The 13123-nt window shown below is 39.8% G+C and overlaps 1 pseudogene; it reads left to right on the top strand.

Moving 5' to 3' along the window:
- The first annotated feature begins 11981 nt into the window (after nt 1–11981).
- On the top strand, nt 11982–12651 carry LOC124509887 (60S ribosomal protein L13-like; annotated as a pseudogene).
- Nucleotides 12652–13123: the final 472 nt, after the last annotated feature.

Consider the following 13123-nt stretch of genomic DNA (forward strand, 5'->3'; position numbering starts at 1 on the left):
TTGAAAGCATCACTTACTACAAACCAAATTGTATTCAGCAGGTAGAAATTAACACGTGGGCTAGACACAACCTAGGATCACAGAAACACACATGGAAGCCACAAGAGGCTGGAATATAGTGCTGTCCTATAATTATGTGGCTTTTCTGCAATAGTCACTGTGAGCTTCTGTGGCTTCCATTAGGAATCCCACTAAGAGTAACTGGTAGCAGGAAGTGTCTGGTCTCCTGCCCATCTCCCATTCCTGGGCACTACACCCGCCTACCATCTCTGATCTGAGACCAGACAGTGCTCAAGTTTTAGTGTGTCATGGTATTTTCTAGATGGTTTACCTAACTATATACATGGTCAAAGAAATAGGGCTCATGGGGATTTGATATCTCCCACTATTTGGGTCATGGACTCAATCACTATCTCTTGGTCTGGGGTATGCCCACATAAAAAAGACAGGAGAGGAAATTCTTGAAAAATCAGAATGGGAACAGGAGTTAACTTTATGCCTCCTGGAATTTCTAGCCTTAAACAAAATGATGCAAAACAAAACAAAAGAATGACCCCTTCCTGGATGTCTGATGCTCTGTGTTGCATTATTTAATCATCGTTTCTACCTAGGGTAGTGGTTTCTGATTTAGAATCAAAGACCTGGGTTCAAAACCCAACTCCACTTCATAGCTAAGTGGCCTAGAGTAAATAATTTAATATTTTCTTACCTCAGTCTCCTCATCCATAAAGTGGGAGTGATAATTAACTACTGCCTAGTGTTGTAAAAGAGTTTGACAGGAGGCATGCAAGTATTTAACAGAACGTCTGACATATAGTAATTATTCAATTAATGTTAACTGCATTGTTAACAATACTGTTGCAGCTATATCAGTAGCTAGTTTCTTTATTTGGTAACAAAGAATACTGGTACTCAGAAGATTAAGGGGCTGACAAGCCAGGATTCCATCCCAGGAACCCTGACCGCAAGATGCAGGCTGTTTGTATTCCTCTTCACTGTTTCTCTCTTTGGGAAACAAAGTCAGGGCAGTTCAGAAGGATACGCTCAAAAACCTGTTAAGGTAGTCTAACCACCCACATGCAAGGATCTCAAAACATGAGTCGAAGCATGTCGAAATATGTTCTTTTATCCTCAGCGACATTATTATGGCCTCTCTTGTGGTGAGCCCTGTGTTTGTCTCAATCCCACAGTAATCATGCTGGCCAGGATACTGATCTCAAATGAATTTCTCAGCACCAAGGGCAGAAGAGAGAGCAAAAGTGATCTTTTTTTTTTTTTTTTTTCTCTCATTCTTTCTTTCTTTCTTTCTTTCAGTGGAAAATCCATGACCTCCATGACCCTCAACCCAAAACCATAGCCCAAGGCTTGGTATAGCTAAGGGTGGAGGGGTGTGGAGAGGGCAGATAATGTTAGAGAAAGACAAACTAGGAGCAGAAACAAAGGCCAGTAAACAGAGTGAAAGAAGCTTAGAAAGGGGGAGGGAGGAGGGGGGCCTGGAAGCAAAGAACAAGGCTCAGAAAAAGGACTTGGAGAAAGACTGAATAAATTGTTTGCTTGTGCTGTTTAGCAAAATCAGCTAAACTTGGCTTTCAAAAAGTTTCACACAAAATCATTTTCACTGATTATTTTTTGGCACAGAAATTTTGTAAAATTTGGAAATTCACAAAGTGACACAATTTGCTAAAAATGCCATTCAACACAATTTGATGTAAACTCCAGAAATGTTATTATAATTCATTAGGAAAACTTAAAAATGTGATAGTGTCCTGAAAACTTGGATGGTTGCCACAAGAATCACTGGCAGCTAAAAACCAGCATAAGAACCAAAATGCTCAGTCTATCTATTCACAGGCAAATGTCATGTGTCTTTAATGTGGTTAGCTTCACTCTAATATCCTGGAGATACTTTGTAGCCATTTTTAGTCTTTCATTTTATTTTCTCTCAAGAGTCAAATCCTATAGCCCTTACACTTGTAGGCAATTCTGTACAGCATCCGTATGACCCATATATCAGCAAGGAAGCCATGCTCACTACTGCAACTGAGTTCTGAAGGGGTGAGTTTGGATTCTACTGCCCTGTTGTTAGAACTGTGTGTTTTCTAAGTAGGATAAAAGTGGCTGGCTTCCTGACAGAACCCAGGGCTACTGATATAATTCTGGCAGGCAAAAATACAACGAAGAAAATCCCAAATGAGCATCAGGTAGATTAGATCGAAGGCTATTGCCTCCTTTAGGGGAAGGATTTTGTCTTGACCACGTAAGCAATGACCCTAGCAGAGAGTAAACGCTCAGTAAGTTACAGGAAAGAAGGATGGAAGGAGAATAGGGGGAAAAGAGGGAGAAGGGAAAAAGGGAAGAAAGGAAGATTCAAGTTCTAATACACAGTAAAGTGAACTTGGACAAATTGCTAACTTTTCAAAACCTGTTTCCTTGTATATAAATGAGAATAACACCCACCTCCAATATTGTATATAGTCGGGGCTTTATGGCTTACCACAAGTTTTCACCTACATTATCTATTAAATCATCATATTATTTCTATTGTTATTCCTATCATCACTGGATATGCCTATAAAATAATGCAAAACAATTTTTCCTCAAAACTCCCAATCACTCCTCTGATAATTCTCCCAGTCCTACCCATGCTTTAAAGCCCTATGTCCTCCCTCCTGCCAGAGGAGCTCCTTAAAAATCCTATTTTCTAGAAGTCCCTCAGGCTTCTTCCAGACCCAGACAAAATATATCAATTTAATATGCCCAATCTTTAGTCATCTGCTTCACACTTGATACTCTGATACATACATACCAAGGTGACTGAAACTATATTAGTTACTGGCATTCATTGCCACACGTCCTGAATTACAAGCTCTGAAAGAATAAAACTACATTTCCCAGGCTCCCTTGCAGCTGGAGTTCCAGGTACACTCTGGATTCGGCCAAAAATGATGTAGTTGTGACAAACCTGAAACACAGGAGAGGCTATTATTCTGTGGCAGTTGCACTTGACAGGCAAGCTCTGACAGTCATGCATTCGGTCAATGGCCAGGATCCACGTCCTCCTCACTGGCTATCAGTGTCTTGGGTGAGAGGCCAACCAGAACAAAAGCAGCAGGTAGCCTGAGTGACACCCCTTTCCCAACAATTGCAGCAGCAGTGGGGCAACCAGAAACCAAACAGCAAGGGCAGCTCCTTAATTCCATTGTTCCAGGCCTTCCCAATGGTTTTATGAATTCATAATCCCCTGTATTAAATTCCCTTCTGTTTAAAACACCCAGAGCAGTGTCTCTTTTCTGCACTGAAGTCTGATTGATAGAGCAGTTTAATGATTAACACAAGTTACACTCACTGAGCCCATCCTCCCTACTCCCAAATCCCTGTGCTCATAACTAATTACACATTGTTCCTGCTGTGTTTTAATTCTTTATTTACATGTTTATATTTATGTCTTTTACTCTATTGTATTTCTTTATTTGCATGTACAATTTCGCCACCCTTGTTACCAAATTGGGACCTTTGGGAGTAAGGTTCCAGTGTCCCAGTCATTTTTCTAGTGCCAATGGCAACTCAGTAAACTCTATGAACCTCTTTTGGATAATATGCTTGCACTCCTCTGCCTACGGGAAGGGTTGATACATGACAAACATGCATGGTAGCATTTATGCTCTAAGAAAAAGAAAGGGGGCCTTTTTAAAAATCTACATAAACACACACTATCTCTATATTTATCTATTTATCTACCTGTCTATCTTCATCCATGGCTGTGTGTGCAGGCAAAATGACAGGAGTACTAATGTAATTATCCACATTACTCAGTTCTCAAAAAACTCTTAAGGAAAAAGACAAAGAGCAAAGTAGGAAATGATATTTGCAGTTGATTGTATTTGCAAGAAACTAAACTCTAATCTAGAAAGAAACCATAGAATAATAATTTTAAAAAACCCTATTAAAAAAGTGAGTAATAGTTCACAGAAAAGGAAATACAAATGACTCAGGAACATATGAAACGATGCTCAAATCACTCCCACATAGAAAAAATGCAAATTAAAACTACATCAAGATACCATATTTCACTATCAGGTTGGTAAAAATCCAAAAATTTGACAACCCTTAGGGTTGGCAAGATATAGAGAAATGGGAGCAGTGATTCATTGCTGGTGGGAGTGTAAATAGGTATAATCATTCTGGAAGGCAATTTGGCAATATTTATTGAAATTACAAATGCATGTACTCTTTGACTCAGCAGTTCCAATTCTAGGAGTTTATGCTACAGATATATTCACACATGGGCAAAATCATGAATGTGCACGGTTATTTACTGCAGCAGTTCCTATAATAGCAGAAGATTGGAACAATCTAAAAGTTTGTCAATAGAGAGCTGTTTAAATAAATCATGGCACATCCAAATAATGGGATACTGTTCAGCCATAATAAAAAATTTTTTTTCCAAGAACAGAGATGCTCCATAGTACTAATATGTAAAGACATGTAAGACATACTGAGTGAGGGGAAAAGTACCAAAGTGTGCACAGTATGCTACATTTTTTTAAGTAGGGAAAGGAATAGGTGTTGACATTCGCTTATAGAAACATTTTTTAAAATTCTGAAAGTCTACACAAGAAGCTAATAACGGAAGTTATTTATCTTGGTGTAAAGGTGGAAACCACCAGATGGGGGACTGAGGAGAGGAAAACCTTAGGCTCACATTCACTCTTGTAAAATTCTTAAACTATGCAAATCTATTACTTGTGTTAAATATCAAGTAAATATTAAAATACAACCACTATTAAGCAACAGGAGAGTATTCCAGGGCTATTTGTCTGATTTGGTCAATTCCTGGCATCTGAAGGCACAACCCTTTAACTTCACTAGAAGTTTGTAGGTCAGGAAAGATAGTCAGTGAAGTTTTAAAAGTAATTGCTTATTAAGCACTATTTTAAATATATATATATATATGTATATATATATATATATATATATGAAATACATTGACATCACAGTGGTTAGAGTAGGGAAAAACACTAGAAAATATTTTCCTACCTACAAGCATTCCCATGTTAATTTTATATTTGTTTAGAGTTAATAAGCTGCTTTTTCAAAATGCAAACATGGGGTACATTTCCTGCAAGTATCTTGAAGCTCAGCATGCATTATTTCATCTGATAGTCTGTTCAAGAATAATCTGTATCTGCTGAAGGATGGGTGTTTCCAACTGGGGGAAAGAGAAGGGTTGGGGAGAATATCCAAACCTGTAGAAAGGGAAGGACTGTATGAAAGTAGCAATGGACAGACAGCCCAGGAGCCAGAGGAGAACGGACAGGGCGGGACTTTCAGAGAGAATGGGTAAAGAAAAGGAGGTGAGAGGATAACTAATCAGAAGCCTGCTTCACATCTGCCCGGAAACTTGTTGGTGGCAACCACCTGATTTCCACAGATAATGACCTCTCTTGCGGTCTCTCACACACAGATCCTACTTTGCCAATGCTTGAGATTATTGAGGAACAATTGCTTCTTGATCCCACAGAGACTTAGTGTCCATTCAGTCTCATGGGTTTCTCTTTCTCCGTCCGTCTTCCTTTCCTCTCCATTTCCCTTCCCCTTTCCCTTCCTTTCTTTCCATATAAAAATCTGTGCATACTTGATGTATGCACCTTGATGAATTTGAAGATAAGTATACACCTGTTAAGCCATTACCACAATCTATGCCATAACCTTATCCATCACTTCCAGAAGTTTCCTCCTTACCCTCTTTAATGTACGTATGTGTGTGAGTGTGTGTGTGCAATAAGAACAATTAACATAGGATCTACTCTCTTAGCAAATTTTTACACATATAGAACAGTGCTGTTAACTCTATGAACTATGCGGTACAGTAGATCTCTAGGACTTAGTCACCTCATAACTAAACTTTGTCTTTTTTGACCAACACCTCAACCTTTCTTCCTCCCCCAGCCTCTGGCAACCACCAAACTACTCTTTGCTTCTGAGTTTGGCTATTTTTTTTTAACGTTTTATTTAGTTAGTTAGTTATTTTTGAGAGACAGAGAGAGATAGAGCCTGAGCGGGGGAGGGGCACAGAGAGAGGGAGACACAGAATCCAAAGCAGGCTCCAGGCTCTGAGCTGTCAGCACAGAGCCTGACACTCGGCTTGAACCCGTGAACCAGGAGATCATGACCTGAGCCGAAGTTGGACGCCCAACCGACTGAGCCACCCAGGTGCCACTGGCTATTTTTTAAATTCCTCACTTATCTAAGTGGGTTCATAGTCTTCTAATATATACTGCATTTTGTAAGAAGACCGAGTGCTTAAGAATCGTTTTGTGAATTCTCTCTCTCTCTCTCTCATTCTCTCTCCGTTTGCCCCTCTCTCCCTCTCGTTCTCAAATAAAAAAAATAAGAATTGTTTTGTGTGTGTGTGTGTTTTTAACTCTAAAGTAAAATAGAGAGCTATTTAAAGAGTAGAGAGGGGCGCCTGGGTGGCGCAGTCGGTTAAGCGTCCGACTTCAGCTCAGGTCACGATCTCGCGGTCCGTGAGTTCGAGCCCCGCGTCGGGCTCTGGGCTGATGGCTCAGAGCCTGGAGCCTGTTTCCGATTCTGTGTCTCCCTCTCTCTCTGCCCCTCCCCCGTTCATGCTCTGTCTCTCTCTGTCCCCAAAATAAATAAACGTTGAAAAAAAAAATAGAGAATTAGGTAAGATTTTATGAAAATATGTATTTTGGATTAGGTTTGTTATCACATAAGATGTACATATATCATTTCTGAACCAGCTGCTTCACTTGAAAGCCCAGTTTCCAACTGTTCAATACGCTCACTATTAGAAATTGCTTACATTGTGACATCTGTTAAATAAAACCAATGATAGTAAATAAAATGAGTAAAATCAACTGTACTGCTATCATCTTATGAATAATATATCTTTCCATTATATTATGAAAAGGCCATGGTGCCTACGTTATCCAAACCCACAGTCAAGAGGGATTAGACTTTTATTTAAATGCTTTAGGAATAACCTGTCAGTTGGGGCACCTGGGTGGTTCAGTCAGTTGAGTGTCCGACTTGAGCTCAGGTCATGATCTCATGGTTTGTGAGTTCGGGCCCCACGTCGGGCTCTGTGCTGACAGCTCGGAGCCTGCAGCCTGCTTCAAATTCTGTGTCTCCCTCTCTCTCTCTGCCCCTCCCCTGCTCATGCTCTGCCTCTCTCTGTCTCTCAAAAATAAATAAATGTTAACAAAAAATTTTTTTTGAAAGAATAACTTGTCAGCTCTGGTGAACAGCCCAGATTGCTTTATATCACTCCAGCAGGTAGGTATTTTGCCTGGTAGTAAAGAATATATGGTGCTGGCAGGGTTGAGGTTGCCAAAGTTCTCCATGTCTGTTTCAGCACAAATTTTACCATAACTTTAAAGTGTTTCTTGTTATAGAAACTCTGTAGTGCACGTCCTGTGCACATAGAAATACTTTTCCTACTGTTAAGGTGATATGATGCAGTCATGTTGGAAATGTATTTATGTTCATTCATGTCAGATTCCCATAACAGTCTTGTTCTACAAATATACAGGTGCAGGGTGGCTGGTTGGCTGCCTGGCTGAGAAAGAGAAGGTGTGTGACAGATGGCCCTGACGCATAGCATCCTAACATGTTAGAGAAGGAAGGGATGCAGAGATTATAGGGACCTAGCCCAATTTTTGCCAATGAGGAAATTCAGTTAATAATATTATTTACAAATGCTATTTATATTCTAAACACTTTCTTTAATCAAATGACCCAGCAAAGCAGAGTCTGTTAAAAAATATATTACTACTACTACTAATTATTATTCTTATTGTAGAATTATAGAATTATAGAATGGTTGCTATAGGGAAGAAACAAAGAAAAGAAATGGGTATTCTGGGGATTCCCAGGTGGCTCAGCTGGTTAAGTGTCCGACTCTAGAATTCAGCTCGAGTCATGATCTCACGGGTTGGTGAGTTCAAGCCTCACATCAGGCTCTGCACTAACAGTGTGGAGCCTGCTTGGGATTCTCTCTCTCTCCCTCTCTCTGCCCCTCCCACTGTCTCTCTCTCTTTCCCTCTCTCTCTCTCTCTCTCTCTCAAATTAAATAAATAAATAAACTTAAAAAAAAAAAAGAAATGGGTATTCTGTAAGGGAAGAATAAGCATTTTGACAACTGGGAGATATCCATCACTTTGTGAATTTGGGAGTGGGCAGGCTTCACTCCCAGGAACAGAAACAACCATGGGACAACCTTTGCATTGTTTTGTGGAGGCAGGCAATGAACAGTCAAGGAAGCCTTGCAGCTGAGGTTATTTGGTCCCACTTGGGCGAGGATTTTCACTCAGGGATATGGACATTAATCCCCTCTGTGGACCCACCCACCGTGTTGGTTCCACACCCTTCAGCCTTCAGCCAGGCTGCCTTGTCTTTACCACATTCCAGGCAGGATGGTCATGATGAAGGATGGCTTCACTGCTGCTTCTTGAATAGAAGCGTGTGAATGAGAATCCCCAACTTAGGCTCTCAAGGCAATAACTACCTTCCTAGCAAGATTCTTTAAAAAATAAGAAGATTTTTTAAAAGAATGTCTTCTAGCATATAATGCTGCCAAATAATTAACATGTATGAAAACCAGCCTATCAATGAGGGGTTTTAATAGATCTGAATATATTGTTTGGCACTCCAAACCTGAATACTGAAATAATAATCTTTATTTCATGACATCTAATGAATTTCCTTTTTACTTGACATACTGTGACAACATAGTAACTTTATAACTACTTTTTATCTTTTGGGGCTCATGTATGGTAAAGAACAAATCACTCAGCCTACATCACAACGTATTGTAAGCAACAAAGTGATCCTATTTTCCAGGCTGGACACTGCCTCTGACTTGCCAAATGATATTGGGCAAATATCTCATTTCTCTGAACCTTAAATTTCTAAAGTATAAAATGAGAGGTTAGGCTACATTATCTCTAATGCCTTCTGTAGTTTAAAGACTCTGATGCACTTTGGAGCCAATTCTATAAACATTTTATAAAATTATCGCTGTGATTACTATTTTCATTATTTCAAGTTGAAATCTGAATCCTAGTTGTAGGGATCATACTCAAACATTTCAATTTGGCAGTGTTCAGCTAGCCTTTAGCGGTTTATCTGGATGGGCACACATGATGGTTAAGATGTCTAAGGAAGTACACAAAGAATTCTGTGGTTGACTTTGATAAGACAAAATGCTTTCTGCAGGGTGCTATTCGGATGAACACACCAGGACACTCAGCCAAACTCATCTGAACTATCCAAACCCCTTGATTCTGCAAACTGGGTTGCAGATCTTTCGAGAACAGGCTTTCTTACAAGATTGCTGGCACTTTCTCTTCCAATCCCAGCCAGAAAAACAGTAAGAACAGCCTTTCTCATATCATTTTGGCATTTCTGGTCTTGGCCCAGGCTGGAAAATTGAAGTGTAAAAGCACTTAACTGAACATTTCAGAAGGTAAAGAAATGTTCAATTCAAGTTTAGCTCTCAAATGGACAAGTGGTTCTTCTTTTATTCACCTCATCAGAACCCTAGATGGCAAAGAAATACCATGATTTTCTCTCTGCTTTTAAAGGTATCTACTCTAAGTTCCATGTTAGAAGCAAATAAAGCCCTTTTATGTGCCTCTGTAAAGGGCTATTGCTTATGTGTTAGAATGTTGACTGGTAATCTCAATTCAATTATATCTATATCAAGCTTTGAGTGAATAAATTTTTGAAGAGTTTTCATTAGAAAAAAAAGACTAATGTTTTCAAATAAAGTATATACAACTTACTAAAGTTAACTTAAGGATGAATATACATACACAACTTATGAATAATATACACTTGCTTTGAAGTATTCCTTGTCACTGCCATATTAGCAGAGCCCTTGGTCAGATTGGTGCCATTTCTGCCTTGATTCTAATTTTTGTTTTCCTCTATTCTCATTCTGTTCTCTGCCACACACATGAGCAACCCTCACAAGCTCAACTCCAGTAATGGCCCACACCATGCAGTGACAGGCTAGGAATTTCATTTTGCAGAGATCATAGGCTAATTTTGGTCATTTTTGTCTCCAATACTAAAATTCCTCCAATCACTACCTTCAGCCTATATCCATGAGCTGATCCTACATCTGATTATTACTTTTGCTATTTATTAATTTTTAAGTTAATATAACTCTGCTATGTCAACTAGAAAACACTTGCTTCAAAATTTCTAAGACAGGAGGAAAGTCCCTGACTTTGGGATAGGCAATAATTTCTCCAGTGAACACAAAAATCAATAATCGTAAAAGAAAAGTTAATAAACTAGACTTCATCAAAATACAAAATCTTCAGAGGCGCCTGGGTGGCTCAGTCGGTTAAGCGGCCGACTTCGGCTCAGGTCATGATCTCGCTGTCCGTGAATTCGAGCCCCGCGTCGGGCTCTGTGCTGACAGCTCAGAGCCTGGAGCCTACTTCAGATTCTGTGTCTCCCTCTCTCTGACCCTCCCCAGTTCATGCTCTGTCTCTCTCTGTCTCAAAAATAAATAAATGTTAAAAAAAAATTAAAAAAAAATACAAAATCTTCAAAAGACACCATTGAGAAAATGAGAAGGCAAGCCACAAGACTGGGAGAAAAAACATTTACAAAACAAATATCTGACAAAGTACTTGTATCCAGAGTATGCAAATAATTCTTACAGCTAATAATAAGACAGATAACCCAATTAAAGACAGACAAAAAATTTGGATAGACGCTTCACAAAATGATACATATGAGTGGCCAAAAAGCATGTGAAAATGTCTTCCACATCTTTAGTCATCAGGGAAATGCAAATTAAAACCACAGTGAAAAACTACTACATTCCTACCGGAATGGCTAAAATTTAAAAAACCAACAATACCAAGTGCTGGTGCAATGTGGAGGAACTAGAACTCTTATATATTGCTGATGGGAACGCAAAGTGGTATCTCTTTGGAAAATAGTCTGACAGTTTCTTACAAGGTTAAACATGTACCTACAACTCAGCAATGGCACTCTTAGGTAGTTAGCCAGGAGGGATGAAAGCATATGCCTGTGCAAACAATTGTACTTGATTGTTCATGGCTGCTTTACTAATGATGGCCAAAAAAACAGGAAGAAAAAATTCAAATGTCCTTCAGTAAATAAGTGTATGAACCAATTGTGGTATATTTGTACAACGAAACGCTACCCAGCAATAAAATAAATAAATAGAAAGGAATAAACTATTGATGTATAGATTTCATGAATGAATCTCGAAAACACCTTGCTGATTAAGAGAAGCCAGAACAAAGATAACAAACAAAGAGACAAACAAACAAAACTAGATAATGTAAAATTTCATTCATATGAAATTCCAGAGGAGAGAAATCTCACCTATAGGAATAGAAAAAAAAAAAAAATCGAGACTTTCCTAAAGCAGGAACGGTGGGGAAGGGGGATAGGGAGGAGGCAAGAAGAGGGGGAGACAGGACTGTGAAGCAGGGAACCTAACTGACTTTTGGAAACTTGGGGAGTGATGGAAAAGCTCTATATCTTGATTTTGGTCATGGCTTATAGGTGTATATATTTGTCAAAACTCAACAAACTCTACGCATAAAATGCATTCATTTATACTATGTCAATTATGCTTCAGTAAAGTTGATTTAAAAGAGCACTGTGAACAAACCCAAAAGCCTAACCACAACTAAGTTTCAAAAGGTTTTATGGATCTCCCCACTTCCCACAGGAATAGAAAAACTTCCAACATGTGTGGTACAGAAAATATTTTCTTCCTGTTACTTAAAAGGCCTTTACCACATGATTGTTTCCTATTAGATATCTCTCTCAGATACTGCATGAGCTAAAGTTTAAAACTATATACTCTTCCTTGCTTCAGTTACGTGTGAATTACATATGTTATGAGGTATAGTTACTTAAACAACCTAATAGCTTTGATCCTTAATTTCCTCATCCGTAAAATGGGAACAGATCATCTCAGAACACTTTGTGGCACCAGTTCTTTCCTGCTGGCTGTTCGCCCTTGGAGGAGGCCCACAGGCAGCAGCCACAGCACCCAGCCGGAATGGCACTTCCGTGAGGAGTGGCAGTGATGTATGGCCACATGGTTCAATCAGCAGGCACAGAAGATCCGCAGACTCAAGGCCTGGCAAGCCAAGGCATACCACACCACCATCTGAACCCTCTAGCCCATTAATAGTTGTCCCACAATGAGGTATCACACCAAAGTGCGAGCTGGCAGGGGCTTCAGCCTGGAAGAGCTATGAGTGGCTGCCATTCACAAGAAGGTGGCACCGACCATTGGGATATCAGCAGTGGATCCAAGAAGGTGGAACAAGCCCACGCAGTCCCTGCAAGCCAATGGGCAGTGGCCCATCCTCTCTCCCAGAAAACCACTGGCCTCCAAGAAGGCAGACAGCTCAGCTGAGCTCAAATTGGCGACCTAGCTGACAGGACCAGTCATGCCCATTCAGAATGTCTATAAGAAGGAGAAAGCCAGAGTCATAGGAGGAGAACTGCAAGGTGTTTGCCAGCCTTCGCAATGCCCACGCCAATCCCCAGCCCTTTAGCATCTGGGCAAAAGGGGCCAAGAAAATTGCAGAACAGGATGTTCACAAGTACAGCTTGTGATAAAAAGAAAAAAAAAGTGGTAATAATAATATTTAACTTGTATGATCAATATCTATCCTTTGAACACTATGCTAAGCACAAAGAAGTTTATTAACGAATTTAATAATTGTCATGATTGGGGCGTCTGGGTGGCTCAGTCAGTTAAGAGTCTGACTTCGGCTCAGGTCATGATCTCACAGCTTGTGGGTTCGAGCCCCACGTCAGGCTCTGTGCTGACAGCTCAGGATTCCGTGTCTCCCTCTCTCTCTCTGCCCCTCCCCCGCTCACACTCTGTCTCTCTCTCTCTCTCTCTCTCTCTCAAAAAATAAACATTAAAAATAATAATAATAATAATAGTCATGATTGATACTTATACTACTAAATTTCAAGAACCCAAACTGCTTCCTCAAGGGCTTCCTTCTGAGCAATGATCACATTAAAAAGGCAAGTAAAGCCCAACAATGTCTAGTTTATACCTATGCTGACCTCAGTC

Source organism: Lynx rufus, unplaced genomic scaffold (assembly GCF_022079265.1).
Source record: "Lynx rufus isolate CCGP_SWC_20201006 ecotype Redwood Valley unplaced genomic scaffold, mLynRuf1.p SCAF_1, whole genome shotgun sequence".
NCBI classification, from domain to species: domain Eukaryota; kingdom Metazoa; phylum Chordata; class Mammalia; order Carnivora; family Felidae; genus Lynx; species Lynx rufus.